Source organism: Oncorhynchus kisutch, linkage group LG30 (assembly GCF_002021735.2).
Source record: "Oncorhynchus kisutch isolate 150728-3 linkage group LG30, Okis_V2, whole genome shotgun sequence".
Taxonomy (NCBI): domain Eukaryota; kingdom Metazoa; phylum Chordata; class Actinopteri; order Salmoniformes; family Salmonidae; genus Oncorhynchus; species Oncorhynchus kisutch.
The window spans coordinates 18,773,429-18,779,307 of record NC_034203.2 but is presented as its reverse complement, the minus strand read 5'-3'; positions in this window follow the sequence as shown (position 1 = coordinate 18,779,307).

The window sequence follows — 5,879 nt, the reverse complement described above, 5'->3', positions numbered from 1 at the left end:
TTGCTTTGAGAAAAACACAAGATGAACCGCTACAAAAAAGACCCGCTAAAGCTAAAGAACACTCTGTAATGTTCACAACTACATCAAGAAACACTGGCATGTTTTATCATCTGACCCAGCTTTGCCTACTGAATTTAGGAATCCACCACCTATTGTAAATAGGAGAGGTCGCAATTGACGCAATAAATTGGTCCATGCCAACTGCGAGCCGCAATAGAAAATCAGCCAGGCTATTTTATGCCCTCATCCAAAATGTAGCTTCCAAATGTGTTTGAATATTTCTGCCACCCACATTCAGGAAAAAATAAATAAATGAACGTATTACGTGCTCCACCACCCATGTTATCGACATTATTAAATGTCCATGTGGGCTGTGCTATGTAGATAAAACCTCTCGTTCTCTCAAACAGAGAATTATTTCCTAAAGGTATATATATATATATATATATATATATATTTGAAAAGCACTTGAAAATATGTGTTTTACCAAAATGATGAGTTACCATGAAAAGTAAATAAATTGTTACTCTTAAAGCATGACATTTGATGTATATATATATATATATATATATCTAACCACAAAATCACGCAACAATTATCAATGGAAATCAAATTTATCAAACCATGGAGGTCTGGATTTGGAGTCACACTCAAAATTAAAGTGGAAAACCACACTACAGGCTGATCCAACTTTGATGTAATGTCCTTAAAACAAGTAAAAATGAGGCTCAGTAGTGTGTGTGGCCTCCACGTGCCTGTATGACCTCCCTACAACGCCTGGGCATGCTCCTGATGAGGTGGCGGATGGTCTCCTGAGGGATCTCCTCCCAGACCTGGACTAAAGCATCCGCCAACTCCTGGACAGTCTGTCGTGCAACAGACATGGAGCGAGATGGAGCGAGACATGATGTCCCAGATGTGCTCAATTGGATTCAGGTCTGGGGAACGGGCGGGCCAGTCCATAGCATCAATGCCTTCCTCTTGCAGGAACTGCTGACACACTCCAGCCACATGAGCTCTAGCATTGTCTTGCATTAGGAGGAACCCAGGGCCAACCGCACCAGCATATGGTCTCACAAGGGGTCTGAGGATCTCATCTCCGTACCTAATGGCACCTCTGGCGAGCACATGGAGGGCTACCTCTGGCGAGCACATGGAGGGCTGTGCGGCCCCCCAAAGAAATGCCACCCCACACCATGACTGACCCACCTCCAAACCGGTCATGCTGGAGGATGTTGCAGGCAGCATAACATTCTCCATGGCGTCTCCAGACTGTCACGTCTGTCACATGTGCTCAGTGTGAACCTGCTTTCATCTGTGAAGAGCACAGGGCGCCAGTGGCGAATTTGCCAATCTTGGTGTTCTCTGGCAAATGCCAAACGTCCTGCACAGTGTTGCAAAGGAACATGACCAACTGCTCACCAGGCACAGCAAAGTGCGCCCGGACCATTATACTTGAACCCCGGTCTCCCACATGCCCTGCATTCTGTAGTACAGACATGACCTGCTCTCCCTTATGTAAGGAATTAGGCATTTTCCCATGTTTACTACAGTATGTATTGTAGACTGCACAGTAGCCTAATAAACAAACAAACACATTTTCTTAATAAAATAATGATAAAAATACTCTTTCAAAATTCAGGTGTTGATTTAGTTATGGATCATAACGAATTACTATGGGAATAAATATCACTGATTTACAGAAATATTGGAACAAAGTTGTCTAATAAAGGCAATTCATTTAGATTCCTCCAATCCTGTATCCTACTTCAGACCGTCATGTTGTACATCGCCATATTTCCCATTCCATCCTAATGGAAACCCTGAGGGTTTCGTTTTACATTTCTCTGGATAGAAACAACATAATATGAATCAAATTTATTAAGACAAATTTCTTAAAATCAATCTCATATCCTATGTTATTAAAAAAAAATATATATATAATAATATATAATAATAGTAATGCCAATATGGACAGAATACTATCAAATTCTTCTCAAAGATTCCCTCTGGTGGTCAAACTAGCAATAACTTGCAGTAACAGAAAAAATAGCTGAGAATTAAATGGCACGCCACAGCAGCAGGCAAGGTATGCCGCAGTATGACCAATTTTAAAGGAGGAACCACTGTACTGTGATAAGTGACATGCAGTGATATGTGATATGCAGTGTACTGTGATATTCAGGATGTGATATGTGATATGTAATGTATGGCTGCAGCCTGTCAGCCCTGCAACTACCTCCACTGTCAGGAGGAGGAGCCACCTGCTCAGAGAAATAGAGGTTTGTCTAGAGCTGAGATGAGACGCTCTACAGAAGATAAGGAGTTATAATGTATATCTTGTTGATTTAAATGGAATTGATTGGAGTGAAAAAAAGACTGAAAATCTGGACTTTTTTAAGCTTTAAGTTATTGTAATCCAGAGTTGTAACCGTTCACAGTAAGGATTGTTATCCCCTGCTTTTGTACAGTAGTTGTACAGTGTGTCTGTGTTTTCTGTCTCTGTGGGCCTCGGTACACAGTAGTACAGAGCAGAGTCTGTCACTTCAGCAGGGGAGAAGATCAGATCCACACGTTCGGCCACTTTGTCAACGTTAACTGACAGTCGAGGATATGGTGGGTCTGCTGTAACTATTGTCTCAGCAGATGTTGAATACACTGAGAGGAGGAAGAGGAATTGGGGAGCAGATGTGTGATATTGGTGATACCATAAGACACTGCCTCCTCCAGATCATGTGTAGTTGCAGGAAAGCTTGACACTGCCATCAAGTATCACATGTATCACATCATGTATCACATCCTCCTCAAGACTGAAAATGTCATCCGCACAACTATCACCTGCAGAAAACTGACATGAAATTAATTATCTTTGCCTGGTCAAAGCTTGTGTGTTGTATTTCCAAGCTTGTGAGGAAATAATTACACATCATCATTACTGATAAATGCATTTTATTTAACCACAAATGTTAAAAATAACAAGGTGAAAGAGCACAGCATGGTTAATGTTAAAGGGATATCAACCTGATTCCTTTTTCTGTGGCTTCCCTAAGGTGTCAACAGTCTTTAGACATAGTTTCAGGCTTTTATTTTGAAAAATGAGCGTGAAGGATCGTGAGTTGGTGCGCAATTGAGTAAACTGGCCATTGTTCCTCGCGCTGTTATGGAAAAAGCTACACACTCGGTTGATATATTATCGAATATATATTTTAAAAACTACCTGAGGAATGATTATAAAAACGTTTGACATGTTTCTGTGGACATTATGAAGACTATTTGGAATTTCCATCTGCGTTGTCATGACCGCTCTTTCCTGTGGATTTCTGAACATAACGCGACAAACAAACGTCGGTATTTTGGGTATAAAAATAATCTTTATGGAACAAAAGGAACATTTGCTGTGTAACTGAGAGTCTCGTGAGTGAAAACATCCGAAGATCATCAAAGGTAAACGGTTCATTTGATTGCTTTTCTTTTCGTGGCCAAGCTTCCTCATGCAAAGTGTACATAATGCTATGCTAGACTATCGATAAACTTACACAAACGCTTGGATTGCTTTTGCTGTAAAGCATAATTTCAAAATCTGAGACGACAGGGTGATTAACAAAAGGCTAAGCTGTGTGCACTTGTGATTTCAAGAATATGAATATTTTCTAGTAATATTATTTGACTGTTGCGCTATGCTATTCAGCAGTTGCAGACGGAAATTATCCCACTACAGGGATTGGTAGCATCAAGAACTTAAAGCATCTTGCTCCACTTCATCAGCAACCCCTACATTTGCCGTTTTGATCACAGGATTCGAACCTGCCATCAAAGCCGAAGTGCAAATTCTATCTATGTTCTCCCATACATAGTCTTTTGGTGGCTGTGTACATCTACTCATTTCCCATATTCGAGCCGGTTTGGAAGAATGCTTGTGTGTTTCTTTCAGCGCCTCCATGGCTTTATTAAAATCCACTAGCTCCGCTTCACAGAGAGGATTGTCTGTCGCCATTCCAAGATGGCGTAGCAGTCGGACGTCTTGTCGTGTCGTGTCCCTTGTATATATCGTTTTTTTTTTAAAACATATTTTTCTTCGCATTTCTTTTAAAACATTTTGCTAAACCTCAACTTCCAAATACTCTCCTGCAACCTGCCTCACCCAATGTTGCTATTTTTTCTGAAGTATTTATATTTACTTCGGATCCGGATCCCCTCAACTGAAGCTAGCCAGCTATCTACCAGCTATCAGTCTGCAAACCATTGCTAGCGGTCTTCAGCTAACCGGTCATCAGCTAACCTTTAGCTCAGAAAGCTCTCGCCAGTTCGAACAACGCGACTCTATCCAGAGCATAACGGACCTATTATTATTTTTTATTCCCGGATTCCCACCGGATTCCCACCGGATTCCCACCGCAAACGGAACATTTTCAACTGGATCTTCACAACTAGCTAACTAGCTTACCGCAACCCCGGATGATTACTCCTGGCTAGCGTTTCCACCCACTTAGCTTGAAGCTAGCCCGGCCAGAGCTCCTGTGCTACCACCGAAGCATACTCCTGGGCTACAATATCCGGACCCACGACCGGACTATCGATGTCACCGCATGAAGAGGCATAAACAGACTCACCCCATTGCGACTCCCCCCCAAAGGCTAACTTTCTAGCCCTTGCTATCTCCTTGCTTGCTAATTCGGCCTGCTAACTGCTAGCTTGTTTAGCCCCGGGCCGCTAACTGCTAGCTTGTTTAGCCCCGGGCCGCTAACTGCTACCTTGTTTAGCCCCGGCCTACTAACTGTTAGCTTGTTAGCACAGGCCTGCTAACCATCTGAATCGCCGCGCCCCAAACACTCACTGGACCCATATTTACTTTCAATCACTTTTCGATTTTTTATTTGTTTATACCTTCCGGTAACCTGCCTCACCCAATGTGATACGGAATCGCTATTATTTTTAATTTTTAGAACACACTCAAGAACCTCCAGAAGCTAACCAGCTAACTAGCTACAAGCTATTTAGTCATTGTACTCGCCAGTCCAGCTTCCCTGCCCCATCCACCGCTGCCCCCTGGACACTGATCACTTGGCTACATAGCTGATGCATGCTGGACTGTCCATTAATCACGGTACTCCATTCTGCTTGTTTATGTTTTATCTGTCGGCCCCAGCCGCACTCAGGCTCTGTGTGTAGTTAATCCGACCCTCCCTGCCTAGTCAACGCCATTTTACCTGCTGTTGTTGTGCTAGCTGATTAGCTGTTGTAGTCTCACCTACTGTTTTAGCTACTGTTTTAGCTAGCTCTCCCAATTCAACACCTGTGATTACTGTATGCCTCACTGTATGTCTCTCTCAAATGTCAATATGCCTTGTATACTGTTGTTCAGGTTAGTTATAATTGTTTTAGTTTACAATGGAGCCCCTAGTTCCACTCTTCATACCCCTGATACCTCCTTTGTCCCACCTCCCACACATGCGGTTACCTCACCCATTACAACCAGCATGTCCAGAGATACAACCTCTCTCATCATCACCCAGTGCCTGGGCTTACCTCCGCTGCACCCGCACCCCACCATACCCCTGTCTGCGCATTATGCCCTGAATATATTCTACCATGCCCAGAAATCTGCTCCTTTTATTCTCTGTCCCCAACGCTCTAGGCGACCAGTTTTGATAGCCTTTAGCCGCACCCTCATTCTACTCCTCCTCTGTTCCGCGGGTGATGTGGAGGTAAACCCAGGCCCTGCATGTCCCCAGGCACCCTCATTTGTTGACTTCTGTGATCGAAAGCCTTGGTTTCATGCATGTCAACATCAGAAGCCTCCTCCCTAAGTTTGTTTTACTCACTGCTTTAGCACACTCTGCTAACCCTGATGTCCTTGCCGTGTCTGAGTCCTGGCTCAG